Source organism: Pholis gunnellus (assembly GCF_910591455.1).
Source record: "Pholis gunnellus genome assembly, chromosome: 20".
In the NCBI taxonomy this organism is placed as follows: Eukaryota; Metazoa; Chordata; class Actinopteri; order Perciformes; family Pholidae; genus Pholis; species Pholis gunnellus.
The window spans coordinates 892834-908167 of record NC_136547.1 but is presented as its reverse complement, the minus strand read 5'-3'; positions in this window follow the sequence as shown (position 1 = coordinate 908167).

Sequence of the window (15334 nt, the reverse complement as noted above, 5' to 3'; positions counted from 1 at the left end):
CTACCTCCCAGACACACACTGCCAGATTGTTCTTCGGTTTTTCCATGCCAGACTCTCCAGCACTCTTTCCCGGACTGATCCCCTGTTGCCGACCCTGCCTGTCCCTGTTCTGCCCGCCTTGCCTGACTCCCGGTAAACCCACCAGCCTTCTGATCCTGACACTGTTTTACTCTGCCTGCTGTGCCTGGAAGTTTGAAATAAAAAGCCGAACTTCCCTGGAATCTTGTGTGTTGCATTTGGGTCTATATACTACCGGTTACATTACAATCTGGCCAGTCATGGACCCAGCACGCACCCCTACACCAGTGAGCTGTTTTGAGAGGATTGAGGGTGCCCTCCAGCAGCATGAGGCACTGATGACCGACCTTGCCGCTGAGACACGTCAGTCGGCAGCAACCCAGGAGCAGGCTATGGCTGCGTTAGCCACGCAGGTCCAACAACTGACAGCTGTCCTGACCCAGCAGGTCTCCCCAGCTCCGCCTCCTGCTCTTCCGACGCCTGCTCCTGCACACGAGCCCTGTGTGGGAACCCCAGAGCGCTATGCTGGAGAACCTGAGGGCTGCAACCCATTCATTACAAACTGCTCCATTTTGTTTTCCCTGCAGCCTTACAAGTTTGCCTCGGAGGAGGTTAAAGTCGCCTTCACCATCAACCACCTGACAGGCAGGGCACGACTGTGGGGTACCGCCGAATGGGAGAGGCGCACGCCAGCCTGCTCTTTGTTCCTGGATTTTTCTGCAGAGCTAAGCAAGGTGTTCGGAGCGGTCTCCAGGGGTCCTGATCCTACTAGGGGACTTATGGAACTGCATCAGGGAGACCGGACAGTAGCTGACTATGCCATTGAGTTTCGCACGAGAGCACGCCTTAGCGACTGGAACTCGGCAGCACAGTGCGATGCCTTTTTGGCTGGTCTAGCTGAGTACATCAAGGACGAACTGATTTCTTTTGATTTGCCTGCCAACCTGGATGGCTTAGTGGAACTAACTTCTTGAGTGGACAGACGCATCCAGGCAAGACGACTCAAGGGGAAGACAGATCGCCGCTCTTTCACCTGGCTTCAAGGTCCTCCAGCAGCTACCAGCGTCACCCCAAGGCCTCAACCTGGGAGTGTGGAACCCATGCAGGTGGGGCGCACCAGTCTCACTCCGTAGGAGCGTGAGCGCCGCCGACGGGGATATCTTTGCCTGTACTGTGGCCAGGCTGGTCACTTTATATCCCGGTGCCCAGCAAAAGGCACGGCTCGCCAGTAGTAGGGGAGGTACTGGTGAGCCGAACCACAAGACTCTCCTCCATCCAAAGACCCCTTTGTCACACTCAGCTTCTGCTCGCGGACGGATACCAGACCCTCACTACGTTCATTGATTCTGGCGCTGACGACAACATCATTGATGAGGACCTAGCCCTTCAGCTGGGCATCGACCGGGTTTCCCTGCCACGCCCTGTTCCTGCCAGCGCCCTGGATGGCCACCTACTGTGGGGACAGTGACTCACCAGACTATGCCTGTCCGCATGCTCCTGGCTGGTAACCACCATGAGACCATCCGGTTTCTTATCCTGCGGTCAACCCAGCACCCGTTAATCCTGGGATACCCCTGGCTCCGCCGCCATAACCCCCACATAGACTGGTCCACAGGAGCCATCCTGGGGTGGAGTCCATCCTGTCACCTGATTTGCCTAAAGCAAGGCGGCGCACCCCAGCAGTCGGCCTGTTCCAGCACTGCTTCAGACCTGTCAGGGGTGCCTACTGAATACCATGACCATCGGGAGGTATTCAGTAAGGTCAAGGCCTCATCTCTGCCCCCACATCGCCCCTACGATTGCGCCATTGACCTGCAACCAGGCACCACTCCACCCAGGGGTCGCCTGTATTCTTTATCTGCACCTGAAAGAGAGGCCATGGAGGAGTACATTAATTCCTCTCTAGCTGCTGGGATCATCCGTCCCTCTTCTTCACCTGCTGGTGCGGGGTTCTTCTTCGTGGGGAAGAAGGACAAGTCACTGAGGCCTTGCATTGACTACAGGGGCCTCAACGACATTACCATTAAGAACCGCTACCCACTTCCACTCATCTCTTCTGCCTTTGAGCTGCTGCGGGGGGCTACCATCTTCACCAAACTAGACCTGCGTAACGCCTATCACTTGGTCCGGATCCGAGAGGGTGACGAGTGGAAGATGGCCTTCAACACCCCAACTGGACATTATGAATACCTGGTTATGCCCTTCGGCCTCAACAATGCCCCAGCTGTCTTCCAGGCCCTGGTGAATGATATTCTGAGAGACATGTTAAACAAGCAGGTGTTCGTCTACTTAGACGACATTCAGATTTTCTCCAGGTCCCGAGAGGAGCATATTCACCATGTCCAAGTAGTCCTTCAACGCCTCCTAAAGAATTCTCTGTTCGTCAAGGCAGAGAAGTGTGAATTCCACGCCTCATCTGTCTCCTTCCTGGGGTACATCGTGGGACAGGGGACCGTGCAGATGTATCCTGCCAAGGTGTCAGCTGTTACATCCTGGCCCATCCCTGACTCACGTAAACAGCTGCAACGATTCCTGGGGTTCGCTAACTTTTACCGAAGGTTCATCCGCGGCTATAGCACCGTTGCTGCTCCACTCACGGCCCTTAAGTCTTCCAAGATCCGGTTCCAGTGGTCACCATCGGCTGAGGAGGCCTTCCGGAACCTTAAGGCCCGGTTTACTTCGGCCCCTAACCTCCAAGTCCCTGACCCAGAGAGACAGTTCATTGTGGAGGTGGATGCCTCCGATGTTGGGGTAGGGGCCATCCTATCCCAGCGGGCTGCCAGCGACCAGAAACTCCACCCCTGCGCCTTCTTTTCCAGGCGGCTCTCACCTGCGGAAAGGAACTATGACATTGGTAACCGAGAGCTGCTAGCTGTCAAGCTGGCCCTTGAGGAGTGGCGTTACTGGCTTGAGGGGACCAGTTTGCCCTTTTTAGTATGGACTGATCACAAGAACCTTGAGTACATTCAGTCCGCCAAGAGACTGAACTCTCTGCAAGCCAGATGGTCCCTGTTCTTTACCCGATTCAACTTTTCCCTCTGTTACCGGCCCGGTTCCCGCAACATCAAGCCTGACGCCCTGTCCCGCCAGTTTGTGGATAAGGGGGATTCCACCCCTTGCAATGACTACATCCTTTCGGCCCCCGTCTTGGTTGCCTCGATCACCTGGGAGGTAGAAGAGAGAGTCAAGGCCGCCCTGGAGGACCAACCCGGTCCTAGCTCCTGCCCTCCTAACCGCCTGTTCGTTCCACAGACCCTGAGGTCCGATGTCCTCCAGTGGGCCCATAGCTCCAAACTCGCTTGCCACCCTGGGAGCCAGCGTACGAAGGATGCTATGCAGCAGAGGTTCTGGTGGACAACTCTGGAGAAAGACACCAGGGAATTCGTCAACGCCTGTCCTGTCTGCAACCAGCACAAGCCATCCCACCAGGCCCCCGCTGGTTATCTTCAACCTCTGTCTGTGCCACATCAGCCCTGGTCCCACATCTCATTGGACTTTGTTACCAGCCTACCACTGTCCAACAAACATACCACCATCCTGACAGTGGTAGATCGGTTCAGCAAGATGGCCCACTTTGTGCCCTTGCCCAAGCTCCCCTCTGCCAAAGAGACTGCTGAACTGGTCCTGCTGCATGTCTTCCGGCTCCATGGTCTCCCCACGGACGTGGTCTCTGACCGGGGACCTCAGTTTACATCAGTGTTCTGGAGGGAGTTTTGCACACTCATTGGGGCCACAGCCAGCCTGTCATCTGGATTCCACCCACAGTCTAATGGCCAGACTGAGCGCAAGAACCAGGAGATGGAGACAGCTCTACGGTGCATGGTCTCCAAACATCCATCTTCCTGGTCCCAGGAGCTCCTGTGGGTGGAGTATGCCCACAATGCCCTGACCAGCTCTGCCACTGGAATGTCCCCGTTTCAGTGTGCCTACGGTTTTCAACCTCCACTGGTTTCGGCCCTGGAGAAGGAGGTTTCCTGCCCCTCTGCCCAGGCTTTCGTCCGTCGCTGCCGCCGTACCTGGGCCGAAGCCAGAGTTGCGCTCCTCCGCTCAGCCAACCGGTACTCCACAGCGGCCAACCGGCACCGCTCCAAGGCCCCCATCTACCAGGTTGGCCAGAAGGTGTGGCTATCGACCCGAGACCTACCCTTGCGAGTAGAGTCTAAAAGGTTGGCACCCAGATTCATTGGGCCCTTCGAGATCCTGAAGGTTATCAATCCTGCAGCAGTGAGGCTCAAGATGCCCCGGACCATGCGGGTCCACCCATCATTCCATGTCTCAAGATTGAAGCCGGTTCGAGAATGCCCACTGGTTCCTGCTGTACAGCCTCCGCCTCCACCGCGATTCATCGATGGAGGTCTTACCTACACGGTTCGCCGCCTGCTTCGTTCCCGCCGCCGTGGAAGAGGTCTGCAATACCTGGTCGACTGGGAGGGCTACGGTCCTGAGGAAAGATGCTGGGTCCCCGCTCGACACGTTCTGGGGGCCTCTCTCATCAGGGAGTTTCACCGCCGCCACCCTGACCAGCCCGCCAAGGGCCCGGTGCCCACTGGGGCTACTCGGCCAGACTCTGTTCCCTCTCCTCCCTCTGTAGCTTCTGACGTTGGGGAGGATGAGGAGGAGCCGTCTTCCGACCAGGACAGCTCACCCTCCGATGATGAGAGGATGGAGATGTCGGAGGAATATTGCTCCGGATCCCGAATTTAACAAATAAATTCGAAGAACCACATCAACCGCTACAAAGTCATCTCAGAATAAGAAGCTTGTGTCTGGTTAAAGAGCGTTAGGTCATAGTGTTTGTTACCTTGTTTTGTTCTAAGTTTACTGTAATGTTGATGTGTTGTTGTGTATGTTTACGGACCGCCGAGTTCCGGTAGTGCTGTGTAGAAACTACTGTTGTATTCCATGCTGCTGTAATAGTGTTGTGTCAGTCACCGCGAGTGAGGTTGGTAACCGTGAATTTGTCAGTTAAAAGACCAGAACCGCAGCTACTAAATCTGAGTTTGCCAGTCGGGTTTCTGTGTGATAGAGTAACAGTTTCTGTATTTTACTGCAGCGGTGAGGATCACCATTTTGGTAGTTTTCTTGCTTCTTCCCCTACACACACACACACACACAAACACACTCACACACTCTCTCTCTCTCTCACCACAGATTATGTGTTGATTTTCACTTGAGAATCCATTTACAATAACAGAATTCCACAAAGCTCTCAAACTTATGCCTAACAACAAATCACCAGGACCTGATCGCTTCCCTACTGAGTTCTATAAACACTTTTGGAATATTTTAGCATGAGTTTTGAACAGCTAAAACTATACAAAAATCCAAACTTCCAATTGACATAAACACTGCTACAATGTCTGTTTTACTAAAACCCAATAAAGACCCCACATCACCATCAAGCTATCACCCCCTATCTCTCATCATTAGCAAAGCCCTAGGGTAAGAGCCAGTTTGTATTCTTAACAGTTTTTTGTATTTTATGTTTATTGCAATAGCATGTGTTATGCCTTCTAGAATGTTTACCATATAATATAGGTAATTAGTAAAGGTAATTGGTCATGTAGTAGAATGGGCTTCAAATGTGTGTTTTTGCCCTATTAAGATAAAGGCTCCTCTATTCTGTCCTGCTATTGGACAATATTTGGTTGACTCCTTTAAGTAGGTTTTCAGTGTTAGTTAGGTTTTGATGAAGCAGGATGTGGAGCAACAATTTTTCTGACGGCAGAAGACCGCAGATTAAAGACTTTTAAATTAGAGCCAGCAGAAGGTCAATGTTTTAGCCACAGTTATTGCACAAGGACTTTGTTTGTTTCTTTTGTTTACATTGAAGAATAAAACTACCTTTAACTACGAGCGACGTGCCTCATCCTTGGACAGCTAACAAGACAAGTTTAGCCTGCAATAGCTCATGGTGGTCTACGCGAGTCAGAACCCTTTACATCCTGCAAGAAGTGGCCAAGAAGGACGGTAAAATAAGCTGCCACTACATTAAGTCAGAAAAATTGCTCCGTGAAAAGATTGGATTTTCGGGAATGATTGGAGCACCGTGGATTCATGCACAAGGAATTGAAAGTTGAAACCACCTTTCTTGGATGTCTGTTGGATTTGTTTTGGAATCTGATGGACAGAAATACTCGCCACGGATGTCAAGTAAGCACTGTTATTGTCTTCCACGGACAGTTGAGTAAAATGCTTGTCAGCGGATCGTAAAACTCGTAAAAAAACGGCGAAAAACTACGCTAACGAGGTGCTAACGATGCGTTAGCAACCCGCTAACGGTCGGCTAACAAGGCCTGTTAGTTATGTCAGTAAATGACACGGACTGAAACTGCTATACATGCTAGCTAACCTGGTTGAATGAAAAGACTTGTAACGTCAGTGGATTGGAATTAAAACGTATTGAGAGCTACAGCATTAAAATGGAACAAGAGGAAGTGGAAATGGAAACCCTTCCAAAAAGGGTATCAAAGCTTACTGTCAAGGCTATGGAGGAGAAGCTTAACCAGCTAATAGGGGCTAGGAAAGCAAAGTATGGACATCTTGGCAGAACGATCAGAGAGATCGATGCTTTAATGGATGATAATGAAAATGCTCAAGTAGTCTCTGCAAAAATATCAACTGATTTCACAAAAGTGAAGATGGAGTTCTGTGAACTGAATAAGGAAGTCGAAGCCCAAATGTGTGAGGAAGACGCTATGAGAGATCAAATTCAGTGGTTTGAGCCAAAGTTGAATGACCTAAGGCATTTTGTAAAAAAAGTGGAGAGCTGGTTGAAAAGTATCAGGCACCAAGCTGATGAAGCAGACAAGCTTGACGCAGAGGTTAGTCCCTCACACAGCATCTCAATGGTTACTTCCAGGAAAATGCCTAATAGTCAATCTGGTTCTCTGGTATCTTCCACCACCTCATCAGTTAGGATTAAAGTAGAAGCGGAACGTGTAGCACTGTTGGCACGTGCTGAAGCATTGAAACAAAAACAAGACATTGAGAGAGAAGAAGCTCTACTTAAGGCAAAGAAAGAGCGGTTTGAATTGCAAACCGCCATTGCAGTGGCCAATGCAAAGCTGCAGGTGCTTAATGTGCATGAGTCAGCTCGTAGCACACCAGCTGGACCTAGTGATGGAATGAATGCTTATCTGCATGGCACAATGCATGCTGAGGATGAAAGTGATCATGTAAGCTTCGTTCATTGTGAGTCTTATCAGGTCAAGGGAGCTGACACGCCACAGAGAAGACACAGCATCTTGCATAGCCCTGAAAGAGTTGTCAGACCTCGGCAACAGAATAATGCAGGACACGAGTCAGCACCTGCAAGCCAGAGTAAAGAGAATGACTTTGGAAACTTGGTTAGCGTCATGCAGCGTCAGAATGAAATCACTGAACTTCTGGTAAAGCAACAGAAAGTGTCTACTCTCCCACCAATTAATATTCCAGTTTTCAGTGGTGACCCACTGGAGTTTGGGTTTTTCATGAAAGCATTTGAACATGGGATTGAGGATAGAACTGAAAGCAACAAAGATAGACTCCATTTTCTTGAACAGTTCACTAGCGGCCAGCCCAAGGTGCTTGTTCGCAGATGCCAGCACATGCAGCCAGACAACGGTTACACAGAAGCTAAGAAACTCCTCAACAAATACTTTGGGAATGAATACACAATTGCCTCAGCCTACATTGAAAAGGCTCTAAAATGGCCCACAATCAAGTCAGAGGATGGAGAAGCCCTTGCTAAGTTTTCTGTGTTTCTCACAGGTTGTTGCAATACAGTTGATAGTGTGGAATATATGGAGGAGATGGATAGCCCTACTAGCATGCGGGCTATTATCTCCAAGCTTCCTTTCAAATTAAGAGAGAGGTGGAGAGGATTTGCATGGGAAATACACGAAAAAAATAGCAGAAGAGCTAGATTCACAGATCTGGTCAGTTTTGTGGACAAACAGGCAAAGATCACTTCTTACCAGTTGTTCGGAAACATTCAAGATCCCAGTTTCTCTAAGGACGTTGGCAAGTTTAGAGGGAACATGTCAAGTAGTCCAAGATTCAAGGAGCAGAAGAACATCTTTGCCACAGGCGTTGAATCCGTGAAAGATCAAATCAAAAGGGACAAGGAAAAAAAGGAATCTCCCATAAGTGGAAAGCAGTGTTCTTTATGCCACAAAGGTCATGAACTTGAGTTCTGCAAGCTTATGAAACAAAAGTCTCACAAAGAAAAGCTGGACTTCTTGAAGTCTAAGGGCTTGTGCTTCGGATGTTTGTCACAAGGACACATGAGTAAAGGCTGTCAACAGAAGCTTACCTGTCAGATATGCTCGCTAAAGCATCCCACTATTCTGCACATAGCCAACAAGACATTTGCTCACTCAACTGATGAAAGTGAGAACAGCAAGCTATCTGATGCAAACTCGTCTTTCACTATAGACACAGAAACCTGTGGTTGTACTGGGGCCGGCAAGGCGGAGTGTGTGCTTTCAATTGTTCCAGTCAAAGTAAAGTCTGTGAAAGGGAACCGAACAGTTGAGACATATGCATTCTTGGATCCTGGCAGTACGGCAACATTCTGTACAGAAGACCTGATGCAAGACCTGAAAGTAACAGGAAGAAAAGCTAACATCTTTCTCAGTACTATGGGACGAAAAGGGCCAGTTCGTACACATGTTGTCATGGGACTGGAAGTCAGCGATTTGGATGGGAACAATTTCTTGGAACTCCCTCAAGTTTTCTCACAAAAAGAGATACCAGTCAAACTGGAAAACATTCCACAGCAAACCGATGTGGATAGATGGCCATATTTGAAGGACGTTTGTCTCAAACAAATCAACGCAGGCATTGGATTGTTAATAGGAACAAACACGCCAAAGGCATTGGAGCCGTGGAAGGTCATCAATAGTCAAGGAGAAGGTCCTTATGCGGTGAAGACCATCCTAGACTATCAATGGACCTTTGAGCAGAGCAGACACTGGCAAATGAAATACTCACTGGCCACAGGTGACTGCAAATAGGATTTCTGTGGAAAGACTAGAGGAACTCACAAGGCAGCAGATGAAGCATGACTTCCCGGAGTCTCGACAGGCTGAAAAGTTGGAAATGTCTGGTGAAGATAGACAATTCATGGATTCTGTGTCACAATCGGTGAAGCTGGTAAATGGGCACTACAGCATAGGCATGCCGTTAAAGAAAAAGGAAATAACATTTCCAAACAACCGTTCCGTAGCAGTACAGAGAGCTGAATCCCTGAAACGGAAGCTTATTAGGAATGAAAAATTCCACCAAGACTATGTCAAGTTCATGGAGGAAACGCTGCAGAAGGGTTATGCAGAACCAGTTCCCATTGAAGAGGTTGGCGGGAACTGTGGCAGAACATGGTACATTCCTCATCATGGGGTCTACCACCCAACAAAGAAAAAGATAAGAGTTGTGTATGACTGTACAGCCACGTTTCAAGGAACGTCTCTAAACTCACAACTTTTACAGGGACCAGACCTTACAAGTTCCCTCATTGGTGTGCTGATGAGGTTCAGACAGGAGCCAGTTGCTTTCATGTCTGATATTGAAAGCATGTTCCACCAGGTAAGAGTTCCTGCTGAAGACTGTGACCTGCTGAGATTTCTGTGGTGGCCACGAGGGGACCTCAGTCAAGAAGTGAAGGATCACAGAATGACAGTTCACTTATTTGGTGCGACTTTATCTCCAAGTTGCGTGAGCTACGCGCTCAGGAAATGCACTGAAGATAATCAAGCAGACTTCAGCCCAGATGCAACAAAGACTGTGCTAAGGAGTTTTTACGTCGATGACTGCTTGAGGTCTGTTGCAAGTGAAGAGCAGGCAGTTGCTTTGATACAGGAGCTTAGGACCTTGTGTGCAATAGGGGGTTTTAAACTGACCAAGTGGATCTCCAATAGCCGGGCTGTGCTTGCTTCTGTACCTGAGGATGACAGGATAAAAGAGGTCAAAGATCTTGATTTGGAAAAAGACACACTCCCACTTGAGAGAGCTCTGGGAGTTCAGTGGTGTGTGGAATCAGACACCCTTGAGTTCAGAGTCATCATTCAGAACAAGCCATTGACAAGAAGAGGGGTCCTCTCTATGATGAGTTCTGTCTTTGACCCATTGGGGATATTGGCCCCTCTCCTCCTCCCAGTAAAGTACATTCTACAGGAGCTATGCCGAACAAAACATGGCTGGGATGACAGTATGCCAGAGGTTCTTGCTCAGCAGTGGCACCAATGGGTGATGAGCCTGCACCAGTTGGCTAACTTCAAGGTGGAAAGATGTGTGAAGCCATCTAACTTTGGGGAAATAGCTTCGGCTCAACTTCACCATTTCGCTGATGCCAGCGAAAAGGGTTATGGCACAGTCACATACCTGCTTTCAAGAAACCGCCAAGAGCAGTTACACTGCGCTTTCATCCTGGGAAAGGCAAGGGTAACGCCCCTAAAACCTGTCACAATACCACGACTTGAACTCACTGCTGCAGCTGTAGCATCCAAAATGGACAAGATGATGAGAGCGGAACTGGATCTGGACCTCAAGGAGTCTGTGTTCTGGACCGACAGTACTGCTGTTCTTCACTACATCAAGAATGAGAAAACAAGATACCGTACCTTTCTTGCAAATCGGATTGCAATCATTAGAGATCAGTCAGAGGTTTCTCAGTGGCGGTATGTTGGCACAGCAATCAATCCAGCAGACTTTGCCTCACGAGGTCTCACTATGGATGCCTTTTTAAAGGCAAAGACTTGGATAACCGGACCGGAATTTCTGGCAAAGCCTGAAGCAGACTGGCCTGACATGCCAGACAGTACATGTCAGCCTTTTTTGAATGACCCAGAGGTCAAACAAGCCACGGTTTGTGCTATTACGATGGAAGAGAACATGGATGCAACTTCTAGGCTTCTTCAGCATTTCTCAAACTGGTTTGACCTAAAGAAAGCAGTTGCATGGCTTCTCAAGCTAAAGAACATACTGAAGATACTCACTCAGAAGAGAAAGGACTTGGAAACCTCACTGATGAGCATGAGTTTGGATGAGAAAGGTCAAAAGACAAAACTGAAATGTTCTTCTGAGACCTGTCACCAAGCTTTGCTTATTGCTTGAAGGTGACATGTAACATTTTTGACTCTCGTCCACAAAATGGACATAAAAGCGTTCATAAAAAATGACAATGATTACTGGATGTTAATAGAGTTCCTGGTCTATTAGTTAATGTATTGCTGACATTGGTCTGACTTTTGCCTTTGTATTGTGCTGGCACTATGGCTCTTTATTAAGGTGCATGAGAATAATTGTTTTGTTAGCCACAAAGACAATTAGGGGCCGGAGTGTAAGAGCCAGTTTGTATTCTTAACAGTTTTTTGTATTTTATGTTTATTGCAATAGCATGTGTTATGCCTTCTAGAATGTTTACCATATAATATAGGTAATTAGTAAAGGTAATTGGTCATGTAGTAGAATGGGCTTCAAATGTGTGTTTTTGCCCTATTAAGATAAAGTCTCCTCTATTCTGTCCTGCTATTGGACAATATTTGGTTGACTCCTTTAAGTAGGTTTTCAGTGTTAGTTAGGTTTTGATGAAGCAGGATGTGGAGCAACAATTTTTCTGACCGCAGAAGACCGCAGATTAAAGACTTTTAAATTAGAGCCAGCAGAAGGTCAATGTTTTAGCCACAGTTATTGCACAAGGACTTTGTTTGTTTCTTTTGTTTACATTGAAGAATAAAACTACCTTTAACTACGAGCGACGTGCCTCATCCTTGGACAGCTAACAAGACAAGTTTAGCCTGCAATAGCTCATGGTGGTCTACGCGAGTCAGAACCCTTTACATCCTGCAAGAAGTGGCCAAGAAGGACGGTAAAATAAGCTGCCACTACACCTAGTATTAGCAAAGCCCTAGTATCACGACTAGAAACAGTAACTCAATCCATCATCCACTCAGACCAAACTGGCTTTATTAAAGGAAGACACTCATCTAATAACCTACACTGACTATTCAACTTAATCCATTATACATCTCATACAAACTCACCAACAGCCATAGTCTCATTAGATGCAGAAATGGCATTTGATAAGGTAAACTGGGAATTTTTATTTTCTACACTAAAGAAATTTGGTTTCGGCGAGTAATTTATCCACTAGGGGAGAATTTTCTCCATCTTTACTTGCTGTATTCATTGAACCACTTGCAGCAGCCATCTGTCAAAAAATAAACATCACAGGAATCCAAACAAAAAAAATGTACCATATGATCAGTCCTGATGCAGATAACATTCTACTATACCTACAAAATCCCTCCTCTTCATTACCCGAAAGCATCGACCGTACAAACACCTCTAAAATCTCAGACTACACTATCAACTGATCATCTCCCCCTCAGCCCTAACAGCTGGGATGTGGCAGTCCAAACACCACCCATTTCTCTGCACACTGGTAATGTCACATATTTAGGTATCAACATTTCCCCCAGGCTGTCAGAGTTTGTCCATCTAAACTTCATTACACCAGAGGACAACCTTCAACGTTGGATGAATCTAACAATATCCCTCATCGGCAGAATTGCTTCCATCTAAATGATCATACTACCCACGATAAACTACCTATTCTCAATGATCCCAATCCCAATCAAGCTCCCACTCCATATTTCAGACTTACCATTCATAAGCCCCCAGTACTCCATCTAAAAGAACTTCCCAATTCCTAAAATGCATCTCAAGGAGCTAACACCTTTACAAATTTATTTTAGACAACTGTGACAAATAAAAGAGGTGTGGCACACATACTACAACTTCTCAAGACCTAAGTCAAGTTCCTGTGTCTTGTTTACTACCTGCTGTTTAAAGTGATGGGGGATAGCCTCGAAGTTAGCTAAATCAACAGCCCAGACTCACTTCTCCGACACTCTGCCACCAGGCCTAAAAACCTTTCTGGAGGAAACAATGTGATTAATGCAGTAGATGTGTTAGCAGGGGTTGAGCCACCATTATATTCTTTTGAACTTTTTGCAGGGTACCCACAACTTACCCACTCCAGATTTACTCTAATCTGTAATAAAACAAAAAAAACTGAACATAACTTTGACCTCCATAGTCATCTCAGAGTGCACCTGAATGCCTCATTTACATGTAAAAATTGTAAACTGCTTCACAGGGGTCTGCTTTCTAATCTTTCACCTCTTTATCCTGAGTGTGCAGGACTGTTACTGTGAAAGCGACAGTCTTTTGAACACATGATTGAAGCACATATCCATTTGTCGATAAAGAGAGCATGTAGTTGGTAATCTTGACAGCAGCTGTGAACCGCTGTGTTAAATTGAGCTGACACTTGTCTGAGTAATAGTTCACGTTTAACATGTCCAACTCAATGCTCAACTTGTTTTTACTAAGTTAACCATTACATCATCATTAGCTTTTTTTGAAATGACCGCAGCTCAGAAAAAGTTCAGGAGGCCTTTAGCTTACCCAAATGAACAGCAGAGATCAACATACACATCCATGAGAAGGTTGATGGAGGCCAACTGGGTCTGTGAACCAAAACAAACGGTTTGTTTCAACATTACTTACAGTGATAGTTACAGTGTATGGAGGCTGCCACTCTACTCCAGGCATTTTAGATCAATAGAAGAAAAATAAAGAAAACACAACAATTCAGGGTAAACATCTTATAAAAACAAAGTAGCCTGTGTGTGATTCTCATTTGTTTCTTTTTTTCAGATCGAAAGAGTTGAAGATATGGTCAGTAACGTTATCCTGAGCAGAAACAACATGACTGATCATGGACTGGTGCATTATATACATTAGATGACATATCTCTCCCATCTCTCAGTTTTATTTTCAGATTTTTATAAATTTGTCTTGAGTCACAAAAATCAAGCTATGTTCACGTCAGAGATGGGGAATTATTACAAATCACTTTATACATCAGAAATACATAAAAGGGACTCTCAAATGAACAGTTTTTTAGAACACTTAAACCTACCACAAATTACAACGATCAACAACAACAGGCTTTGAATAAGTCAATTACATTTACACAGATAGAGGAAGCTATTGATGACCAGCAGCTGGCCCAGACGGCTTTCCCCTAGAAATATATAAAGCATTCAAAGACATTTTTGTTTCATTCTTAAGTAAAATGTACGAATATAACTTCCTGAATCAAAAAGTACCTGGATCAACACAGACGGCGGCTATTGCCTTTATACCAAAGCAAGGTAAAAACCCAGAAGAACCTTCCTCATATAGACCAATTAGTTTGCAATATGTGGAACAAAATATTGGCCAAGCTCTTAGCTAAAAGACTTGACCCTATCCTACCCACAAGCATCGGGCCTGACCAAACAGGATTTGTGCAAGGTCGTCATTCCTACACTAATGTGAGACGTTAATTGGGGGTCATTCAATATGCCAAAAACAAACCTCTAGACTCTATGGTGGTTTCCTTAGATGCTGAGAAAGCATTTGATCGAATCAAATGGAAATATATGTTCAACGTTTTGGAAAGTTTCTCTCTGGGTAATACATTTATTAGTTGGGTAAAGTTACTGTACATCTCTCCACAAGCAATGATTATGGCTAACGGTGTCACTTCACCCCAGTTCACTCTCGGGCGTGGCACCCGTCAAGGTTGTCCACTGTCCCCACTTCTGTTTTCCACTGCCATTGAACCTCTGGCAGAGGCTATTAGAACACACCCACATATTAATGGTATTAACAGTGGGAAAATGGAGCATATTATTTCATTATATGCGAACGATATACTGCTATTTCTTTGCAATCCTAAACAATCAATTCCCTCTGTGCTAGAAACAATCAATGAATTTAGTAGTCTCTCTGGCTAAAAGATCAATGTGGGTAAATCTACTGTCCTACCACTAAGAGGCAGTAGAGACCCAGACAACGGTATAATATCTTACGATGGCTTTAAATATCTGGGAATCCATATCCCCTACCAACTGGAAGATCTGATGAAGATGAATCTGTCTCCTATCCTTAAACAGGTTAAATTGGATTTACTTAGATGGATGCCACTTCCAATTTGTTGGCTGGGACAGATAGCCGTTATTAAAATGAATATACTCCCAAGAAGATTTTGACTTAAACCTCCACAAGCTGATGTTTTTTATTGTTGTTTAGTTTTGTAATGCCTGCTATGCTTTTCAGCATGTATAAGTTCACATGTTAGCCATGCTAACAGCATGAAATTGGTCAGTTGCTCCACCACTTTTGGTTTAGACTGAAATATTTCAACTATTGGATGTATTGTGATGTAAAGTAGTTCAGATATTCATGTTCCCCCTAGGTTGAATTGTAATTCTGGTGATCC